Here is a 24,036-nt window from a genome sequence, read left to right as displayed (position 1 = left end):
TAGAATGAAATTTACAGTTCAGAAAACCCATGGAAATTTTCTAAACTCAAGAAAGTTTTGAGTTTACAATGGCAAAGGACTTAACGACCTATAAGAATTTACCACCATAATCAAGGACTAAAACATTGGTGTTGTGTTCATGAATTCTGTGAATTTTCATCTAAACCATTGAATAAAATGCAAGTTATTGCAGGATTTATTAATGAGCTATTAATAATGAAATCTGATAAGTGTCACAGGCAGAGGCGGATTATAATGAGGGCAATCTGGGCTACCGCCCGGGGCCCGAGGTTCCAGGGAGCCATTGCTCTGAAAAGTAAATTGCCCCCATTATAATCCGCATGAAACATTTGAGATGCTGGGTCGTCCGCCCACTCTGCAGTACATCGGCAGGAACGGGGCCTCCATTAGGGCACAGCTCTCTCTTCCTGCTCTGCACTGATCTATCTATGTGATCAGTACAGGACAGGAAATGTACTGGAGCAGAACGGAGGCTGAGAAGGTGAAGGACCTTGCCTGATCACATGACCGGTGAACTGGCAGGTCCTGTCGCTGTTCAGCTGCTGCAGCCTCCATTCAGCTCCCAGTGGCTTCTAACCTGCTCTGCACCAATCAGGAACTGCAAGCTGTGGTAATGCAGGGCCGCCACTTAGGAATTTCAAGGCGTCATATTGGCAACATTTTTGGGCCCTGTGAGGTAAATCCGGAGATATGACGATAAATCATGATATTCAAGTTATGTCAGGAAGCCCTCTCCTGGTGTCACCCCCCCTTTCCTTCACACAACTTGTTTAGCAACCCATCCCATGGCCATCTCCTGTGATATGGAAATTAGGTGATGTGGGAACAAAGGACACAGGATGACTCCCTGCCGTCACCCTGTAACAAGAGTTGTATCTCATTATAAGGCTCTGGAACTAGCCAGACAGAACGACTCCAGTAAAAAATGGTTCATATCTCGCAAGCCATATTTCCGATAAATACGGCAACCATAAAAATGGTGTTTTCGCATGCGGACGATGCTGGCACACCTTTTTTATGGGAGCGGGAGCTTGGGAAATACCCCAGGCGTGATATCAGCCAATGTGGAACTAGTAGACAAGTCATGAAACCTCTCATTCTGTAGCTAAATTCATAACTGTCACAATGAGAGCATTGGCGTCCGCCTACGACGCTCCCAGGCCAAGTTATGGCCATATTCCATGTTGTGGATTTTGTCCATAACTCCAGCCAGGGGTGGAGCAGTGCTCCCTCTGAGGTCACGAAGGTAGGAGGGGACCTGGATTTGCCCAGGTTGATAACCCTACTTCGGCCATTTTCCAGTGTTCTTTCGCTGGGGGTCACGTGCAGGAAACATCTGTGGGAGTTCCTGGAAACCTGGTCTACAGCGCCCCCCTGTGGCCAGACGCACAAGGTAACTGATTGAATTGCATACCTGTTTGTAAACCATGCTTTATCTGTAACTGTACTCTGACATATGTATATTCTGTAGATTCCCTATTGTATATATTGTAGTTTCTAGTGTGGCTTTAGGCTGATTAAATTATATAATTAATCTTGGGCTGTTCTGTTATCTCGATCTTGAATCCCACGTCTGTGTGTTCGGCTAATAGTTACCGTGAAGCGGTTGGTGGCAGCGAGTTGTGCCAAGGATTATTGTGGGGAGGCCAGTGAGATTCGGGGAGGTTTTATATATTCCGCCCGCGGAGGTCGGGGGAATATATACCCTACTCTCACCGGGGACCCTTCAATAAATCGGCATAAGTAGTATAGCGGCCTCCTTGCTTATTGTCGGGCAATTCCATAATTGGCCTGACTATAAGAGGGGCGCTAGAGAGCGCGTCACGTGCTCTGTCTGTCGGTCGGGAGGTATAAAGGAGGGGTGACCCCCACTTGTTACCCCCCGATTGTGACGTACTGGTAGCCAGCGCGGGGGATTTCTGAGTGACCCCCCCGGTGGTTTGTGACATATTGGTGGCAAGCGGTGGGATCGAGATAATAGTGTGTGTGAGTGTGAGACCCATACTCCCAGACACTAAAGACTGCCTGCAGCAGCTGTGGCTGCTGGGGTCTTCAGACTAGCTCAACACTAGAGTGTCAGAGTGCAGATACTGTAAGGTGTGTGGAGGCATCAGGTGTCAGTTCTGTGTCAGTGACCAAAGTCTGCAAGAATGGCTGAGAGCACCAGGAGCAAAGCCAAAGGAATGGCCGATGCTCAGGCCAGAGACGATGAGGAGGTTGTCCACGAGCCCTCCAAGAGCCCGACGCCAGAGAACAGCTCTGCAGAGGACATCGCACAACCTGGCACTGCTGGACAAAATGAGGAGGAGCTCGCCCAAGGGTCCTCAACGAGCCAGATGCCAGCCCTCCGCTCTGCAATGGACAGTGAATCACCAGGCTCCGCAGCGGGCCGCAGATCACCACGTGCCATTCCACCGAGCCTGGGAGGCTCGGATAGCCTTCTTCAAATGGCTATGGCCCTTCTCCAGGCTGGAGACCAGGAGGGCTACAAGGAACTCCTGGCAGAGCGCAGGGCAGAGCGGCAGGCAGCGCGTGAAGAGCGCCAGGCAGAGCGTGAGGCTGCGGAGCGACGGCAACAGGCAGACCGTGACCACCAGCTGCAGCTAGCTCAGCTCCGGCCCTCATCAGCCACACGTGACCTTCAAGACACCAAACTTCCAAAGGTCCGTGTTGAGGACTTCCCAGTGCTGGAGAAGGATGGAGACTTGGACTCTTTCTTGACTGCTTTTGAACGGACTTGCTTGCAGCACCATCTGGACAAGGAGCAGTGGGCCAAATACCTGACCCCCCGTTTAAGGGGTAAGGCCCTGGATATCCTTGGGGACTTGCCTGCTGAGGCAGATCAGGGCTACGACACCATCAAGCGGGCCCTGATCCAACAGTACAACCTCACCCCAGAGTCCTACCGCAAGAAGTTCCGGAGCCTACAGAAGGGACCAAAGGACTCCTGGGCTGACCACAGGCGGGCACTTGCCCGAGCTGCCGACCACTGGACCCAAGGCCTGCAGCTTTCCACCGGACCGGAGATCCTGGACTTGTTCATCACGGAGCAACTCTTGTGGAACTGCCCTGAGGATCTCCGCCAGTTCATCCGAGACCAGAAGCCAAAGGGGTCCACGGCTACAGCTGCCCTGGCCGATGACTACACCAACAATCGGGCTCCTGAAGCCAGGAGAGCAGCCACCAGCAGCACCTGGAGAGGGGGTAAGATGAATTCTGCGACTGCCCCACCTGCCCCTAGACTGCAGGGGGTGTCCCCCTCAACTCCCCTCTCCAGGCCCGTGGCAGAACCAAGACGGTGCCACCAGTGCAACCTACCTGGACACTTCAAGGCCATGTGCCCTCAGCGTCCCAAGGCCCCGGCTCCGTCCCCGTCCCAAGGGCCGCCCAAGGTGTATTGTGTGGGTGGGGGTGGTGGTAGGTCCCTGGACAGCTTCCAACCTGTCACCGTCGGCCGGTCTGTGACCATAGTGGGGAGATAAGGTATGCACACCAGTGACTATGGAAGGGGAATACATGGAATAGCAGAAACTGCTGTGTGAATACTGACATGAAAAATTCAATAGCTATTTGTAAGAATGAAATGTGAAAAATGGAACCTGCATTACTGCCATGAATATATGAATAAAGAGAAATTTAGCTACTGAATTGATCAATGCAGAAGAGCCCCAACACTACGCCAAAGTATTTCTCTACGTTGGGGTCCCTAGCTTGTGTGTGTCCTCTCATGCAGTTAAAAAACTTACCGTGTATGGGACGCTGAGACCCAGGCTATATATGCGTATAATGTGGATTGGCAATAGGTGTGTATGGGGAGGGTTCACAAACGAAAAAACTACTAACATTAAGGAATAACGTTTGGAACTCCATTCTATGTCTGAACTGGGTGCAAAAAACCTAAAAAACATCACTATGGGGAGATAAGGTATGCACACCAGTGACTATGGAAGGGGAATACATGGAATAGCAGAAACTGCTGTGTGAATACTGACATGAAAAATTCAATAGCTATTTGTAAGAATGAAATGTGAAAAATGGAACCTGCATTACTGCCATGAATATATGAATAAAGAGAAATTTAGCTACTGAATTGATCAATGCAGAAGAGCCCCAACACTACGCCAAAGTATTTCTCTACGTTGGGGTCCCTAGCTTGTGTGTGTCCTCTCATGCAGTTAAAAAACTTACCGTGTATGGGACGCTGAGACCCAGGCTATATATGCGTATAATGTGGATTGGCAATAGGTGTGTATGGGGAGGGTTCACAAACGAAAAAACTACTAACATTAAGGAATAACGTTTGGAACTCCATTCTATGTCTGAACTGGGTGCAAAAAACCTAAAAAACATCACTATGGGGAGATAAGGTATGCACACCAGTGACTATGGAAGGGGAATACATGGAATAGCAGAAACTGCTGTGTGAATACTGACATGAAAAATTCAATAGCTATTTGTAAGAATGAAATGTGAAAAATGGAACCTGCATTACTGCCATGAATATATGAATAAAGAGAAATTTAGCTACTGAATTGATCAATGCAGAAGAGCCCCAACACTACGCCAAAGTATTTCTCTACGTTGGGGTCCCTAGCTTGTGTGTGTCCTCTCATGCAGTTAAAAAACTTACCGTGTATGGGACGCTGAGACCCAGGCTATATATGCGTATAATGTGGATTGGCAATAGGTGTGTATGGGGAGGGTTCACAAACGAAAAAACTACTAACATTAAGGAATAACGTTTGGAACTCCATTCTATGTCTGAACTGGGTGCAAAAAACCTAAAAAACATCACTATGGGGAGATAAGGTATGCACACCAGTGACTATGGAAGGGGAATACATGGAATAGCAGAAACTGCTGTGTGAATACTGACATGAAAAATTCAATAGCTATTTGTAAGAATGAAATGTGAAAAATGGAACCTGCATTACTGCCATGAATATATGAATAAAGAGAAATTTAGCTACTGAATTGATCAATGCAGAAGAGCCCCAACACTACGCCAAAGTATTTCTCTACGTTGGGGTCCCTAGCTTGTGTGTGTCCTCTCATGCAGTTAAAAAACTTACCGTGTATGGGACGCTGAGACCCAGGCTATATATGCGTATAATGTGGATTGGCAATAGGTGTGTATGGGGAGGGTTCACAAACGAAAAAACTACTAACATTAAGGAATAACGTTTGGAACTCCATTCTATGTCTGAACTGGGTGCAAAAAAACTAAAAAACATCACTATGGGGAGATAAGGTATGCACACCAGTGACTATGGAAGGGGAATACATGGAATAGCAGAAACTGCTGTGTGAATACTGACATGAAAAATTCAATAGCTATTTGTAAGAATGAAATGTGAAAAATGGAACCTGCATTACTGCCATGAATATATGAATAAAGAGAAATTTAGCTACTGAATTGATCAATGCAGAAGAGCCCCAACACTACGCCAAAGTATTTCTCTACGTTGGGGTCCCTAGCTTGTGTGTGTCCTCTCATGCAGTTAAAAAACTTACCGTGTATGGGACGCTGAGACCCAGGCTATATATGCGTATAATGTGGATTGGCAATAGGTGTGTATGGGGAGGGTTCACAAACGAAAAAACTACTAACATTAAGGAATAACGTTTGGAACTCCATTCTATGTCTGAACTGGGTGCAAAAAACCTAAAAAACATCACTATGGGGAGATAAGGTATGCACACCAGTGACTATGGAAGGGGAATACATGGAATAGCAGAAACTGCTGTGTGAATACTGACATGAAAAATTCAATAGCTATTTGTAAGAATGAAATGTGAAAAATGGAACCTGCATTACTGCCATGAATATATGAATAAAGAGAAATTTAGCTACTGAATTGATCAATGCAGAAGAGCCCCAACACTACGCCAAAGTATTTCTCTACGTTGGGGTCCCTAGCTTGTGTGTGTCCTCTCATGCAGTTAAAAAACTTACCGTGTATGGGACGCTGAGACCCAGGCTATATATGCGTATAATGTGGATTGGCAATAGGTGTGTATGGGGAGGGTTCACAAACGAAAAAACTACTAACATTAACCCCTTAACGACCGCGGGCCGTAAAATTACGTCCTAAATGACATAATCTTACTGCCCGCGGTCCTCCGGCGGCAGCATGCCGCGATCGGCACACATCTCAGCTGATTTTCACAGCTGAGATGTGTGCCTGCTAGGCACGAGCAGAATCGTTATCTGCTCGTGCCGATTAACCCCTTATATGGCGCTGTCAATACATGACAGCGCCATTATAAGCGCAATCGCGGTAAAGTTTTTACTTACCGCCGAAACCGGAAGTCACGTGACGCGATCACGTGACTCCCGATAGTTGTCATGGTAGTACAGGGTCATGTGATGACTCCTGTACTACACATGAATTGGTTTCACTTTCGCTGTGCCCGGGGCACAGCAAAAGAGAAAGACAGCGTATCTGCTGTTTACAGCCTTCCAGCTGTGATCAGCAGATACTGCAGAGCGATCGGAATGCTGATCGCAATAGCCCCCTAGGGGGACTAGTAAAATAAAAAAAAAAAGTAAAAAAATAAGTTTTAAAAAATTAAAAAAAAACAAAAAAACCTAAAAGTTCAAATCACCCCCCATTCGCCCCATTGAAAATTAAAGGGTTAAAAAAATAAAAAATATACACACATTTGGTATCGCCGCGTTCAGAAACGCCCGATCTATCAAAATATAAAATCAATTAATCTGATCAGTAAACGGCGTAGCGGCAAAAAAATTCCAAACGCCAAAACGACGTTTTTTTGTCGCCACAACTTTTGCGCAAAATGCAATAAGAGGCGATCAAAACGTAGCATCTGCGCAAAAATGGTACCGTTAAAAACGTCAGCTCGAGACGCAAAAAATAAGCCGTCATTGAGCCTAAGATCCCGAAAAATGAGAACGCTACGGGTCACGGAATATGGCGTAAAACGTGCGCCACTTTTTTCGGACAAACTTCCGATTTTTTTTTAACCCCTTATATAAAAGTAAACCTATACATGTTTGGTGTCTACGAACTCGCACTGACCTGAGGCATCACACCCACACATCAGTTTTACCATATAGTGAACACAGTGAATAAAATATCTCAAAAACCATAGTGCTATCGCACTTTTTTTGCAATTTTTCAGCATTTGGAATTTTTTTGCCATTTTCTAGTACACAATATGGTAAAACTGATGGTTTCATTTAAAAGTACAGCTCGTTCCGCAAAAAATGAGCCCTCACATGACCATATTGACTGAAAAATAAAAAAGTTACGTCTCTCAGAAAAAGAATGGCGAAAAAAAAAAACGGAAAGCGAAAAATCGGCCGGTCGTGAAAGGGTTAAGGAATAACGTTTGGAACTCCATTCTATGTCTGAACTGGGTGCAAAAAACCTAAAAAACATCACTATGGGGAGATAAGGTATGCACACCAGTGACTATGGAAGGGGAATACATGGAATAGCAGAAACTGCTGTGTGAATACTGACATGAAAAATTCAATAGCTATTTGTAAGAATGAAATGTGAAAAATGGAACCTGCATTACTGCCATGAATATATGAATAAAGAGAAATTTAGCTACTGAATTGATCAATGCAGAATCCATAAATCCTTAATGTTAGTAGTTTTTTCGTTTGTGAACCCTCCCCATACACACCTATTGCCAATCCACATTATACGCATATATAGCCTGGGTCTCAGCGTCCCATACACGGTAAGTTTTTTAACTGCATGAGAGGACACACACAAGCTAGGGACCCCAACGTAGAGAAATACTTTGGCGTAGTGTTGGGGCTCTTCTGCATTGATCAATTCAGTAGCTAAATTTCTCTTTATTCATATATTCATGGCAGTAATGCAGGTTCCATTTTTCACATTTCATTCTTACAAATAGCTATTGAATTTTTCATGTCAGTATTCACACAGCAGTTTCTGCTATTCCATGTATTCCCCTTCCATAGTCACTGGTGTGCATACCTTATCTCCCCATAGTGATGTTTTTTAGGTTTTTTGCACCCAGTTCAGACATAGAATGGAGTTCCAAACGTTATTCCTTAATGTTAGTAGTTTTTTCGTTTGTGAACCCTCCCCATACACACCTATTGCCAATCCACATTATACGCATATATAGCCTGGGTCTCAGCGTTCCATACACGGTAAGTTTTTTAACTGCATGAGAGGACACACACAAGCTGGGGACCCCAACGTAGAGAAATACTTTGGCGTAGTGTTGGGGCTCTTCTGCATTGATCAATTCAGTAGCTAAATTTCTCTTTATTCATATATTCATGGCAGTAATGCAGGTTCCATTTTTCACATTTCATTCTTACAAATAGCTATTGAATTTTTCATGTCAGTATTCACACAGCAGTTTCTGCTATTCCATGTATTCCCCTTCCATAGTCACTGGTGTGCATACCTTATCTCCCCATAGTGATGTTTTTTAGGTTTTTTGCACCCAGTTCAGACATAGAATGGAGTTCCAAACGTTATTCCTTAATGTTAGTAGTTTTTTCGTTTGTGAACCCTCCCCATACACACCTATTGCCAATCCACATTATACGCATATATAGCCTGGGTCTCAGCGTCCCATACACGGTAAGTTTTTTAACTGCATGAGAGGACACACACAAGCTAGGGACCCCAACGTAGAGAAATACTTTGGCGTAGTGTTGGGGCTCTTCTGCATTGATCAATTCAGTAGCTAAATTTCTCTTTATTCATATATTCATGGCAGTAATGCAGGTTCCATTTTTCACATTTCATTCTTACAAATAGCTATTGAATTTTTCATGTCAGTATTCACACAGCAGTTTCTGCTATTCCATGTATTCCCCTTCCATAGTCACTGGTGTGCATACCTTATCTCCCCATAGTGATGTTTTTTAGGTTTTTTGCACCCAGTTCAGACATAGAATGGAGTTCCAAACGTTATTCCTTAAGGTCTGTGACCATAGGACTGCGAGACAGCGCCTCGGAGGTGACTCTGGTGCGGCCTGAGATGGTGTCCCCCCAAGACTTGATCCCTGGAAAAACCCTCGCTGTCTCCGGGATTGGAGGCATTGACCCGGCGCTGCCTGTTGCTGACATTTATGTGGACTGGGGCGCAGGGCGAGGGGTGAGGGAGGTGGGGGTAACTGATCGGATCCCCGCAAACGTGCTACTTGGGACAGATTTGGGGCAGATAACCTCCCAGTTTGGGCCCCAACCAAGGGCTGAACCTTCAGCCAGTACTGACATGCCTCCGGACAATGTTAATGTGTTATCTATGAATGATGTAAGGGAGGAGGGAGTGAACTCTGATATTTCTGCTTGCATAGACACCATAGACACACACACAGCTGCAGCTGTGACAGGGGAGGGGGTCAGAGAAAGGTGTGACAATGCCTCTACAAGTAATCAGCCTGTGAGCTGGGATCTGTTGCCCTCTGCAGGGATAAGCAGAGAGCAGGGTGCTGCAGGGGGAGGACCAGTGTGTGGGGTGGGGGCTACCACAGCAAATGTGGGGTCCCCAGAGATTTCACAGCGGGGTTCTGTTGCTGCAGGAGGGGAACAGGCAGGTGAGATTGGGGCCGGTCCAGGAGCGGAAGTGCTCCCAGGTAAGATCTCGGTGCATGGTTCCCCCACAACCGGGGTGTCAGGAAGCCAGGTAGGTCTGCCTGAACCGGCGACTTGGTCAGGAACGGAGGAGGAGCAGGCACGACCCACGGTCGCAGCGGCTGTGGCCGCTGTCACCCGCAGTGGGAGTGCTGGAAGCCAAGGGGCCTCCCGGAGGTCCGATAGCTCTTCCCCTTCTGACCAAGTGGCAGCCGAGTCAGGTGGAGGCCAGGACACAGGTCCCGGGGTACTGACCGAAGATGTGACAGTCTCGTCGATTCTGGCCACATCTAGTCAGGGGTTTCAGGCAGCGTTAGAAGCTGACGACAGCCTGAAAGCTCTTAAGGAGCAGGCGGCCCAGCCTCCCTCGGACTCGGACCCGGAGCGAGTGGTCTGGGACCAAGGACGGCTGTACCGGGCCACGGTCCAGCAGGGTTCACCGGAGGCGTGGCCCAGGGACCGACAGTTGGTGGTACCCTATCCGTTCCGGACGGAGTTGTTGCGGATCGCACATGAGATTCCGATGGCCGGACACCTAGGGATCGCTAAGACCAAGGCCAGGTTAAACCAGCATTTCTACTGGCCAAAAATGGGGGCCGATGTGGCTGCCTACTGCCGTTCGTGTGAAACCGGTCAGAGAGTGGGGAAGGCGGGGCCACACCCCAAAGCCCCGCTAGTATCTCTGCCAATCATCGATGAGCCTTTCAGGAGGGTGGCTGTGGATCTGGTCGGCCCGCTGGCCATCCCCAGCAGCTCCGGGAAACGCTTCATACTGACGGTAGTGGACTATGCCACCCGGTACCCAGAAGCAGTGGCCTTGTCGTCCATTCGGGCTGACAAGGTGGCCACCGCATTGCTGGAGATTTTCTCCCGAGTGGGTTTTCCCCAGGAAATGCTCACTGACCGGGGGACCCAATTCATGTCCCAGCTGATGGAGGCCCTCTGTAAGCAGGTCCAGGTGCGACATCTGGTGGCCAGCCCGTACCATCCACAGACTAATGGCCTGTGCGAGCGGTTCAATGGCACCTTAAAGCAGATGCTTAAGATGTTGGTCGACTCCCATGGGCGTGACTGGGAGCGGTATCTCCCACACCTGTTATTTGCTTACCGGGAGGTTCCACAGGCCTCAACAGGATTCTCACCGTTTGAGCTCCTGTACGGGCGACGTGTGCGGGGCCCCCTGGCTCTGGTGAAAGAGGCTTGGGAAGGGGATTTGGCCATCCCTGGAGTGTCGGTTATCGAGTATGTCATGCGCTTCCGGGACAAAATGCAGGCCTTGACGCAACTGGTACACGACAATATGGCTCAAGCCCAGGCCGATCAGAAGCGTTGGTACGACCAGAACGCTTGTGAGAGGACCTACCAAGTGGGTCAAAAGGTGTGGGTACTGGTCCCCGTACCACAGGACAAGCTTCAGGCAGCCTGGGAAGGCCCATACCTCGTGTACCAGCAGCTCAACCCTGTGACGTACCTGGTCACCCTGGACCCTGCCCGTGGAAGGCGGAAGCCCTTCCATGTGAACATGATGAAGGCACATCATGAGCGGGAGGCATGTGCGCTCCCCGTGTGCAACCTGCCCGAGGAGGGAGAAGCGGAAACCCTCTTGGATATGCTAGCCCAGGTTAGGGCAGGCGGATCCATTGAGGATGTGGAGGTTGGCCACCAGCTCTTGGAGGACCAACGGTCCCAGCTGTGGGCCACCCTACACCCCTTCCGGGGGTTGTTTACCAACCAGCCCGGAAGGACTGACTTGGCTGTCCATCACGTGGACACTGGGGATCATCCCCCGATCCGGCGTTCAGCATATCGGGTCTCCCTGGAGGTGCAGCAACACATGCGCCAGGAGATTGACGAGATGCTGAAGCTGGGGGTGATCCAGGCATCCAACAGCGCTTGGGCCTCGCCTGTAGTCCTCGTCCCTAAGAAGGACCGAACCACTCGGTTCTGCGTGGACTACAGGGGGCTCAATGCTGTCACGGTCGCCGATGCGTACCCAATGCCACGCATCGATGACCTGCTCGATCAGTTGGCCGGGGCTCAGTACCTGACCATCATGGACCTGAGCCGGGGATATTGGCAGATCCCCCTGACTCGCAAGGCCAGGGAACGCTCTGCCTTTATTACCCCATTTGGACTGTACGAGTCCACGGTGATGCCATTCGGGATGAGGAATGCCCCTGCCACTTTCCAGCGGATGGTCAACACCCTGCTCAAGGGACTTGAAGGGTACGCGGCCGCGTACCTGGATGACATTGCCGTCTTCAGTCCCACCTGGGAAGATCACCTAGAGCATCTAGCACAGGTGCTCAGGCGGGTCCACCGGGCAGGTTTGACCATCAAGCCGGGCAAGTGTCAGCTGGCCATGAGCGAGGTCCAGTACCTCGGTCACCGGGTAGGCGGGGGAACACTGAAGCCCGAGCCTGAGAAAGTGGAGGCCATCGCATCCTGGCCCACCCCCAGGACCAAGAAGCAGGTGATGTCCTTCTTGGGGACCGCTGGGTACTATAGGAGGTTTGTTCCATGCTATAGTAGCCTGGCAAAGCCCCTGACGGACCTCACCAAGAAGAAGCTGCCCTCTGCAGTCGATTGGACAATGGACTGCGAGACAGCCTTCCGGGCCCTAAAGGACGCCCTGTCCAGCCCGCCCGTGCTACAGGCAGCCGACTTCACGCGGCCGTTTGTAGTACAGACCGACGCCAGTGACTTCGGCCTCGGTGCGGTGCTCAGCCAGGTGGACTCCGCGAGCCAAGAGCACCCAGTCTTGTACCTGAGCAGGAAGCTGTTACCGAGGGAAGTGGCCTATTCCACAATGGAGAAGGAGTGCCTGGCCATAGTGTGGGCCCTGCAGCGTCTGCAACCCTATCTATACGGGCGCCACTTCATCGTGGAGACGGACCACAACCCCCTCAGCTGGTTGCACACCGTCTCTGGGACGAATGGGCGACTGTTGCGATGGAGCCTTGCGCTCCAGCAATACAACTTCACCATTCGCCACAAAAGGGGCCGTGACCACGGTAACGCAGACGGGCTGTCCCGACAAGGAGAGGTCGCGGACGGGCGCACGGGGGAACACCGGAGTGTGCTGCCCCCTAGCGCCCTCAAAAGGGGGGAGGTGTGAGGTAAATCCGGAGATATGACGATAAATCATGATATTCAAGTTATGTCAGGAAGCCCTCTCCTGGTGTCACCCCCCCTTTCCTTCACACAACTTGTTTAGCAACCCATCCCATGGCCATCTCCTGTGATATGGAAATTAGGTGATGTGGGAACAAAGGACACAGGATGACTCCCTGCCGTCACCCTGTAACAAGAGTTGTATCTCATTATAAGGCTCTGGAACTAGCCAGACAGAACGACTCCAGTAAAAAATGGTTCATATCTCGCAAGCCATATTTCCGATAAATACGGCAACCATAAAAATGGTGTTTTCGCATGCGGACGATGCTGGCACACCTTTTTTATGGGAGCGGGAGCTTGGGAAATACCCCAGGCGTGATATCAGCCAATGTGGAACTAGTAGACAAGTCATGAAACCTCTCATTCTGTAGCTAAATTCATAACTGTCACAATGAGAGCATTGGCGTCCGCCTACGACGCTCCCAGGCCAAGTTATGGCCATATTCCATGTTGTGGATTTTGTCCATAACTCCAGCCAGGGGTGGAGCAGTGCTCCCTCTGAGGTCACGAAGGTAGGAGGGGACCTGGATTTGCCCAGGTTGATAACCCTACTTCGGCCATTTTCCAGTGTTCTTTCGCTGGGGGTCACGTGCAGGAAACATCTGTGGGAGTTCCTGGAAACCTGGTCTACAGCGCCCCCCTGTGGCCAGACGCACAAGGTAACTGATTGAATTGCATACCTGTTTGTAAACCATGCTTTATCTGTAACTGTACTCTGACATATGTATATTCTGTAGATTCCCTATTGTATATATTGTAGTTTCTAGTGTGGCTTTAGGCTGATTAAATTATACAATTAATCTTGGGCTGTTCTGTTATCTCGATCTTGAATCCCACGTCTGTGTGTTCGGCTAATAGTTACCGTGAAGCGGTTGGTGGCAGCGAGTTGTGCCAAGGATTATTGTGGGGAGGCCAGTGAGATTCGGGGAGGTTTTATATATTCCGCCCGCGGAGGTCGGGGGAATATATACCCTACTCTCACCGGGGACCCTTCAATAAATCGGCATAAGTAGTATAGCGGCCTCCTTGCTTATTGTCGGGCAATTCCATAATTGGCCTGACTATAAGAGGGGCGCTAGAGAGCGCGTCACGTGCTCTGTCTGTCGGTCGGGAGGTATAAAGGAGGGGTGACCCCCACTTGTTACCCCCCGATTGTGACGTACTGGTAGCCAGCGCGGGGGATTTCTGAGTGACCCCCCCGGTGGTTTGTGACAGGCCCCTTTGGGACTCCACCCATGCTCCACCCCAGCTCCGCCTCCACCCCTCAAACCTCCTACAGTCTCACTGCCACTCTTTGAAAAATGTGTGTATTATATATATATATATATATATATATATATATATATATATATATATATACTGTATATATATATAGTCATTGCCAAAAGTGTTAGCACCCTTGAAGTTGTTCCAGAAAAATAGGTATTTCCCTCAGAAAATTAATAATGCACCTCTTACATCAACCCTCTCCATAATATCTCTCCCACACTGCCTCTATGTATAATATCCCCACACACGATGACCCTTTGTATAATATCCCCTCACCCTCACACACACACTGCTACTTGCAACACTTTGTTAAAAATTAGGTAGTGGGCACCACAAAGTAATAAATATAAATAAAGGGAGAGGTGGGTAAAATGTTTGAAGGGTTTTTAAGGGATACTATTATGGAATGTCTCAATGTTAATAATTGTTTAACTCCATATCAACATGGATTTATGAAGGCTCGCTCCTGTCAAACTAACCTGATCAGCTTCTATGAGGATGTAAGCTCTCACATGGACCGAGGAGAATCATTGGATGTCATTTATCTCGACTTCGGTAAAGCATTTGACACTGTCCCACATAAAAGACTGCTAAGTAAAATGAGAAAGCTTGGGCTCGGGGAAAATGTGTGTAGATGGGTAGGTAGCTAGCTTAGTGGTAGAAAACAAAGAGTGGTTATTAATGGCGCATACTCAGATTGGGCCAGGGTTACTAGTGGGGTGCCACAGGGGTCTGTATTGGGCCCCCTACTATTTAATATATTTATTAATGATCTGGTGGATGGTTTACAGAGTAAAATATCAGCATTTGCAGATGATACAAAACTATGTAAGGTAGTTAACACAAAGGAGGACAGTTTGCAACTACAGATGGATTTGAGTAAATTGGAGAATTGGGCTGAAAAATGGCAAATGAGGTTTAACACAGATAAGTGTAAGGTTATGCACGTGGGAAGGAGAAACAGATGCTACGATTACTTACTAAATGGGAAACCGCTGGGGAAATCAGACATGGAAAAAGACTTAGGCATCTTAGTCAATAAGAATCTAAATTGGAGTGCCCAGTATCAGGCAGCAGCCACCAAAGCAAATAGGGTGATGGGATGCATTAGAAGAGGTCTGGGGGCACGAGATGAAAACATCATTCTCCCTCTGTACAAATCACTCGTCAGACCACACTTGGAGTATTGTGTGCAATTTTGGGCACCGGTGCTCAAGAAAGACATTACTGAACTTGAAAGGGTTCAGAGGCGGGCTACTAAAATAATAAATGGAGTGGGTGCATTACAATACACAGAAAGGTTATCAAAATTAGGTCTATTTACTCTAGAAAAGAGAAGACTTAGGGGAGACCTAATAAATATGTACAAATATATCAGAGGGCCATATAGAGATCTCTCCCATGATCTGTTTGTACCAAAGACTATGACAAGAACAAGGGGGCATTCTCTTTGATTGGAGGAAAGAAAATTCCTACATCAGCATAGAAGAGGGTTCTTCACGGTAAGAGCAGTGAGGCTCTGGAACTCTCTTCCTGAGGAAGTGGTGATGGCCAACTCACTGAATGAGTTTAAGAGAGGAATGGATGCTTTTCTTGATAGCAAAAGTATAGAAGGTTATAAATAGCATAATCTTACAGGTAGATAGAAGAGCGACCTAGATTATTAGAGGAATGGGTGGGCTGCAATACCAAGACAGGTTATTAAACTTGGGGTTATTTAGTTTGGAAAAACAAAGGCTTAGGGGTGATCTAATCACAATGTATAAATATATGAGGGGACAGTACAGAGACCTTTCCAAAGATCTCTTTACACCTAGGCCTGCGACTGGAACACGGGAGCATGCGCTACGTCTCAAGGAAAGAAGGTTTAATCATAACCACAGACGAGGATTGTTTACTGTACGAGCAGTGAGACTATGGAACTCTCTGCCGCATGGTGTTGTAATGAGTGATTCACTACTAACATTTAAGCAGAGCCTGGACGCCTTTCTTGAAAAATATAATATTACCAGTTATGTATATTAGATTTTATGACAGGGTGTTGATCCAGGGAACTAGTCTGATTGCCGTATGTGGAGTCAGGAAGGAATTTTTTTCCCCATTGGAGCTTATTTGACACATTGGGTTTTTTTTGCCTTCCTCTGGATCAACATGTTAGGCTACAGGTTGAACTAGATGGACATAGGCGGGCTTTGCACGTTGCGACATCGCAAGCCGATGCTGCGATGTCGCACGCGATAGTCCCTGCCCCTGTCGCAGGTACGATATCGTGTGATAGCTGGGGTAGCGAAAATTATCGCTACGCCAGCTTCACACGCACTCACCCGCCCTGCGACCGACGTGCTCTGGCCGTCGCCCCGCCTCCTTCCTAAGGGGGCGGGTCGTGCGGCGTCATAGCGACGTCACACGGCAGGCGACCAATAGCGGCGGAGGGGCGGAGATGAGCAGGATGTAAACATCCTGCCCACCTCCTTCCTTCCGCATATCCTACGGAAGCCGTGGTGACGCCGGTAGGAGATGTTCCTCGCTCCTGCGACTTCACACACAGCGATGTGTGCTGCCGCAGGAACGAGGAACCACATTGGACCGTCGCGTCAGCGTAATTATGGATTACGCCGACGCTGCAGCGATGATACGATTACGACGATTTTGCGCTCGTAAATCGTATCATCTAGGCTTTACACACTACGATGTCGCATGCGATGCCGGATCTGCGTCACTTTCAATTTGACCCCACCGACATCGCACCTGCGATGTCGTAGTGTGCAAAGCCGCCCTTAGAGTCTCCCTTCAACCTTAAAAACTATGAAACAATGAAACTATGAAGGTGCTAATAAAAAACAAAAACTATGCAAAAAAATAATGAATTATAACATGAGAGGAAAAAAATCTGCTGCAAAGTATAGAAGGGTTGTTTTTGTCAGCCTTATCTTTTGTATCAATAAAAGCTAAATATTATATATATATATAATATATATATATATATATATATATATATATATATATATATATATGTATATATATATATATATATACACATATATATATACACACACATATATATATATATATATATATATATATATATACATATACACAGTATATACGGTATATACTGTATATATATATATATATATACATACTAGCTGTACTAACCAGCTTCGCCCGGGTTAATAACTTCTGTTAACAAAATAGTCTATCTATCTCTGTCACTTTCCCTGTCTGTCTCTTTCCCTGTCTGTCTCTTTCCCTCTCTTTCCCTCTTTCCCTGTTTGTCTCTGACTGTCTCTGTCTCTTTCTCCGTCTGTCTCAATCTCTTTCCCTGTCTGTCTATCTATCTCTGTCACTTTCCCTGTCTATCTCTTTCCCTCTCTTTCCCTTTCTTTCCCTGTCCGTTTCCCTGTGTCTGTCTCTGTCTCTTTGTCTGTGTCTGTCTTTTTACCTGTCTGTGTCTGTCTCTTAACCTGTCTCTCTTTCCCTGTCTGTCTCTTTCCCTGTGTCTGTCTGTTTGTCTGTCTCTTACCCTGTCTGTCTCTTTCCCTTTCTTTCCTTGTCTGTTTCCCTGTCTGTTTCTGCCTCTTTGTCTGTGTCTGTCTCTTTCCCTGTCAGTCTGTCTCTTTGTTTGTCTCTTTGTGTCTGTCTCTTACCCTGTCTATGTCTGTTTCTTACCCTGTCTGTATCTGCCTCTTTCCCTGTCTGTGTCTGTCTCTTTCCTTGTCAGTCTGTCTCTTTGTCTGTCTCTCTTTGTGTCTGTCTCTTACCCTGTCTATGTCTGTTTCTTACCCTGTCTGTGTCTGCCTCTTTCCCTGTCTGTGTCTGTCTCTTTCCCTGGCTGCATTTTGACACGCCAACATTCCATATAAGGGCGTGGCTGCGCATTCTTCTGAAGTTCTGGCTGCACTGTGGCTCCCAGCTCCATTCGCTTTAATGGAGGCAGGTTTTTTGGCGAATAACTGTAAAGCGCGGGGTTAAAATTTCCCCTCAAAACATAGCCTATGACGCTCTCGGGGTCCAGAAGTGTGTGTGCAATATTTTGTGGCTGTAGCTGCGTTGGTGCAGATGCCAATCCCGGACATACATACATACACACATACACACATTCAGCTTTATATATTAGAAGATACACACACACACTGTGTGCAGAATTATTAGGCAAATGAGTATTTAAATCACATGATTCTTTTTATACATGTTGTCCTACTCCAAGCTGTATAGGCGTGAGAGCCAACTGCCAATTAAGTAAATCAGGTGATGTGCATCTCTGTCATGAGGAGGGGTGTGGTGTAATGACATCAACACCCTATATAAGGTGTGCTTAATTATTAGGCAACTTCCTTTCCTTCCTTGGCAAAATGGGTCAGAAGAGAGATTTGACGGGCTCTGAAAAGTCCAAAATATTGAGATGTCTTGCAGAGGGATGCAGCAGTCTTGAAATTGCCAAACATTTGAACAGTGATCACCAAAAAAATCAAGCGTTTCATGGCAAATCGCCAACAGGGTCGCAAGAAGCGTGTTGGGCCAAAAAGGCACAAAATATCTGCCCATAAATTGAGCAAAATCAAGCTTGAAGCTGCCAAAATGCCATTTGCCACCAGTTTGGCCATATTTCAAAGCTGCAACGTTACTGGAGTATCAAAAAGCACAAGGTGTGCCATTCTCAGGGACATGGCCAAGGTAAGGAAGGCTGAAAAACAACCACCTTTGAACAAGAAACATAAGATAAAACTTCAAGACTGAACTAAGAAATATCTTAAGACTGATTTTTCAAAGGTTTTATGGACTGATGAAATTAAAGTGACTCTTGATGGGCCAGAGGCTGGATCAGTAAAGGGCAGAGAGCTCCACTCCGACTGTACTGGTACTGGTATGGGCTGGTATCATCATAGAAGAACTTGTAGGACCTTTTTCGGTTGAGCATGGAGTGAAGCTCAACTCCCAGACCTTGGTACAGCAAGAAGTCGATGTCGTTCAAGAAAAACATGATTTTCATGCAGGACAATGCTCCATCACATGCATTCAACTAGTCCACAGCGTGGATGGCCAGTAAAGGTCTAAAACATGAAAAAATAATGACAAGGCCCCCTCGTTCACCTTATCTGAACCCTATAGAGAACCTGTGGTCCCTCATAAAATGGGAGATCTACACGGAGGGAAAACAGTACACCTCTTGGAACAGTGTCTGTGGTGGCTGCTGCATGTAATGTTGATCGTGAACAGATCAAGCAACTGACAGAATCTATGGATGGTAGGCTGTTGAGCGTCATCCTTTTTTGGGGTTTTATTTTTGTATTTCAGAAAGGTTTATTTCTAAATTTTGTGCAGTTATATTGGTTTACCTGGTGAAAATAAACAAGTGAGATGGGAATATATTTGATTTTTATTAAGTTGCCTAATAATTCTGCACAGTAATAGTTACCTACACAAACAAATATCCTCCTAAGATAGCCAAATCTAAAAAAAAGCCACTCCAACTTCCAAAAATATTAAGCTATGATATTTATGAGTCTTTTGAGTTGATTGAGAACATAGTTGTTGATCAATAATACATTTTTTTTTTCTAAAATACAACTTGCCTAATAATTCTGCACACGGTGTATAAATATCTGTCCCCCTCCTGATATACTGTATATGTTGCTTTCTTTGTATATATGTCCCTATTTAGGTATATATGTCCCATCCTGGTCCCCTCCTTCTATATACATCCCCCTCCTGGGCACATTCTGGTATATATGTCCTTCTCCTAGTACATATTACCTCTTCCTGGGCCACTGCTGGTACATATATAGCCATCCTTGTCTATTTGTCACTTTCCTGGTATATATGTCCCTCTGGCATATATGACCCCCTCCTGGGCCACTCATAGTGTATATGTCTACCTCCTGGTATATATGTCCCATCCTGGGGGCCTCCTGGTGTGTGTGTGTGTGTGTATATGTATGTATTTTTATATATATATATATATATATATATATATATATATATATATATATATATATATATATATATTGCAATTATTATTATCATTATTATTTATCCCTATCCTAGGCACATGCGGGTATATATGTACCCAGCCTGGTTTCTGACTCTTTCTGGTGAATATGTCCTCCACCCGCTATATATGTCCTGTCCTGGGGGCTTCCTGGTATATATAAAGTACAGACCAAAAGTTTGGACACACTTTCTCATTCAAAGAGTTTTCTTTATTTCCATGACTCTGAAAATTGTAGATTCACATTGAAGGCATCAAAACTATGAATTAACACATGTGGAATGAAATACTTACCAAAAAAGTGTGAAACAACTGAAAAGATGTCTTATATTCTAGGTTCTTCAAAGTAGTCACCTTTTGCTTTGATTACTGCTTTGCACACTCTTGGCATTCTCTTGATCAGCTTCAAGAGGTAGTCACCGGAAATGTTTTTCACTTCACGCGTGTGCCCTGTCAGGTTTAATAAGTGGGATTTCTTGCCTTATAAATGGGGTTTGGACCATCAGTTGTCTTGTGCAGCAGTCTGGTGGATACACAGCTGATAGACTACTTAATAGACTGTTAGAATTTGTATTATGGCAATAAAAAAGCAGCTAAGTAAAGAAAAACGAGTGCCCATAATTACTTTAAGAAATTAAGGTCAGTCACTCTGAAAAATTGGGAAAACTTTGAAAGTGTCCCCATGTGCAGTGGCAAAAACCATCAAACACTACAAAGAAACTGGCTCACATGAGGACCGACCCAGGAAAAGAAGACCAAGAGTCACCTCTGCTGCGGAGGATAAGTTTACCCGAGTCACCAGCCTTAGAAATCGCAGGTTAACAGCACCTCAGATTAGAGACCAAGTCAATGCCACACAGAATTCTAGCAGCAGACACATCTCTAGAACAACTATTAAGAGGAGACTTTGTGCAGCAGGCCTTCATGGTAAAATAGCTGGTAGGAAACTACTGCTAAGGACAGGCAACAATCAGAAGAGACTTGTTTTGGCTAAAGAAAACAAGGAATGGACATTAGACCAGTGGAAATCTGTGCTTTGGTCTGATGAGTCCAAATTTGAGATCTTTGGATCCAACCACCGTGTCTTTGTGCGACACAGAGAAGGTGAACGGATGGACTCTACATGCCTGGTTCCCACCGTGAAGCATGGAGGAGGAGGTGTGATGGTGTGGGGGTGCTATGCTGTTGACACGGTTGGGGATTTACTCAAAATTGAAGGCATACTGAATCAGCATGGCTACCACAGCATCTTGCAGCGGCATGCTATTCCATCCGGTTTGCGTTTAGTTGGACCATTATTTATTTTTCAACAGGACAATGAACCCAAACACACCTCCAGGCTGTGTAAGGGCTATTTGACTAAGAAGGAGAGTGATGGGATGCTACTCCAGATGACCTGGCTTCCACAGTCACCAGACCTGAACCTTATCGAGATGGTTTAGGGTGAGCTGGACTGCAGAGTGAAGGCAAAAGGACGAACTAGTGCTAAGCATCTCTGGAAACTCCTTCAAGACTGTTGGAAGACCATTTCTGGTGACCACCTCTTGAAGCTCATCAAGAGAATGCCAAGAGTGTGCAAAGCAGTAAGCAAAGCAAAAGGTGGCTACTTTGAAGAACCTTGAATATAAGACATATTTTCAGTTGATTCACACTTTTTTGTTAAGTATTTCATTCCACATGTGTTAGTTCATAGTTGTTTTGATGCCTTCAATGTGAATCTACAATTTTCAGAGTCATGAAAATAAAGACAACTCTTTGAATGAGAAGGTGTGTCTAAACTTTTGTTCTGTACTGTATATATATATATATATATATATATATATATATATATTTATATATATATACACACACACACACACACTACAGTTCAAAAGTTTAGGGTCACTTAGATTTTTCCTGAAAGAAAAGCACATTATTTTTCAATGAAGCTAACTTAAACAGAAAAACACTCTATACATTGTTAATGTGGTAAATGGCTATTCTAGCTGCAAATGTCTGGTTTTTAATGTAATATCTACATAGGTGTATAGATGCCTATTTCCAACAACCACCACTCCAGTGTTCTAATGGTACATTGTGTTTGCTAACTGTGTTAGAAGGCAAATGGATGTTTAGAAATCACTTGAAAACACTTGTGCAAGTATGTTAGCACAGCTGAAAACAGTTTTGCTGATTAGAGACGCTATAAAAATAACCTTCCTTTGAGCTAGTTAAGAATATGGAGCATTACATTTGTTGGTTCCATTAAACTCTCAATTGGCCAGAAAAAGAGAACTTTCATGTGAAACTCGTCAGTCTATTCTTGTTCTTAGAAATTAAGGATATTCCATGCGAGAAATAGCCAAGAAACTGAAGATTTCCTATAACGGTGTGTACTATTCCCTTCAGAGGAGAGGACAAACAGGCTCTAACCAGAGTAGAAAGAGAAGTGAGAGGCCCCGCTGCACAACTGAGCAACAAGACAAGTACATTAAAATCTCTAGTTTGAGAAATCGACGCCTCACAGGTCCTCAACTGGCAGTTTCATTAAACAGTACCCGCAATATGCCAGTGTCAGCGTCTACAGTGAAGAAGCGACTCCGGGATGCTGGCCTTCAGTGCAGAGTGTCAAAGAAAAAGCCATATCTAAGAATGGCTAATAATAGGAAAAGATTAATATGGGCAAAATAACACAGACATTGGACAGAGGAAGATTGGAAAAAAGTGTTATGGATAGACGAATCGAAGTTTGAGGTGTTTCGATCACAGAGAAGAACATTTGTAAAATGCAGAACAACTGAAAAGATGCTGAAAGAGTGCATGACGCCATCTGTCAAGCATGGTGGAGGTAATGTGATGGTCTGGGGTTGCTTTTGTGCTGGTAAAGTGGGAGATTTGTAGAAGGTAAAAGGGATTTTGAATAAGGAAGGCTATCACTCCATTTTGCAACGCCATGCCATACCATGTGGATAGTGCTTGATTGGAGCCAATTTCATTCTACAACAGGACAATGACCCAAAGCACACCTCCAAATTATGCATGAACTATTTTGGGAAGAAACAGGCAGCTGGTATTCTATCTGTAATGGAGTGGCCAGCCCAGTCACCAGATCTCAAGCCTATTGAGCTGTTGTGGAAGCAGCTTGACCGTATGGTACGCAAAAAGTGCCCATCAAGCCAATCCAACTTGTGTGGTTGTGGGGGGGAAGCATGGGGTGAAATATCTCCAGATTACCTCCACAAATTAACAGCTAGAATGCCAAAGGTCTGCAAAGCTGGAATTGCTGCAAAGGGAGCATTCTGTGACGAAAGCAAAGTTTGGAGGCGAAACTTGTTATTTCAAGTAAAAATCATTATTTCTAACCTAGACAATGTCTGGACTATATTTTCTATGCATTATAAAACTCATTTGATAAATATATTCATGAAAAATGCAAAATGGTCTGAGTGACCCAAAACTTTGAACGATAGTGTATACACATCACAGGAGGGGCTGAGAACATATGTATACATCACACCAGCGAGAGGCAGGAGGCTCACAGCACCGCGTGAGGCAGGAGGCTCACAGCAGAGAGGCAGGAGGCTCACAGCAGAGAGGCAGGAGACTCACAGCACTGCGGGAGGCAGGAGGCTCACAGCACTGTGGGAGGCAGGAGACTCACAGCACTGTGGGAGGCAGGAGGCTCACATCACTACGGGAGGCAGGATGCTCACAGCACTACGGGAGGCAGGATGCTCACAGCACTGTGGAAGGCAGGAGGCTCACAGCACTGCGGAAGGCAGGAGGCTCACAGCACTGCGGAAGGCAGGAGGCTCACAGCACTGTGGAAGGCAGGAGGCTCACAGCAGAGAGACAGGAGGTTCACAGCAGAGAGCAGCAGGCTCACAGCAGAGAGGCAGGAGGCTCACAGCAGAGAGACAGGAGGTTCACAGTACCGGGAGGCAGGAGGCTCACAGCAGAGAGGCAGGAGGCTCACAGCAGAGAGGCAGGAGGCTCAGCAGA

The sequence above is a fragment of the Anomaloglossus baeobatrachus genome, chromosome 4, assembly GCF_048569485.1.
Source record: "Anomaloglossus baeobatrachus isolate aAnoBae1 chromosome 4, aAnoBae1.hap1, whole genome shotgun sequence".
Classification (NCBI taxonomy): Eukaryota; Metazoa; Chordata; class Amphibia; order Anura; family Aromobatidae; genus Anomaloglossus; species Anomaloglossus baeobatrachus.
Note: the sequence above shows the minus strand (reverse complement) of the source record.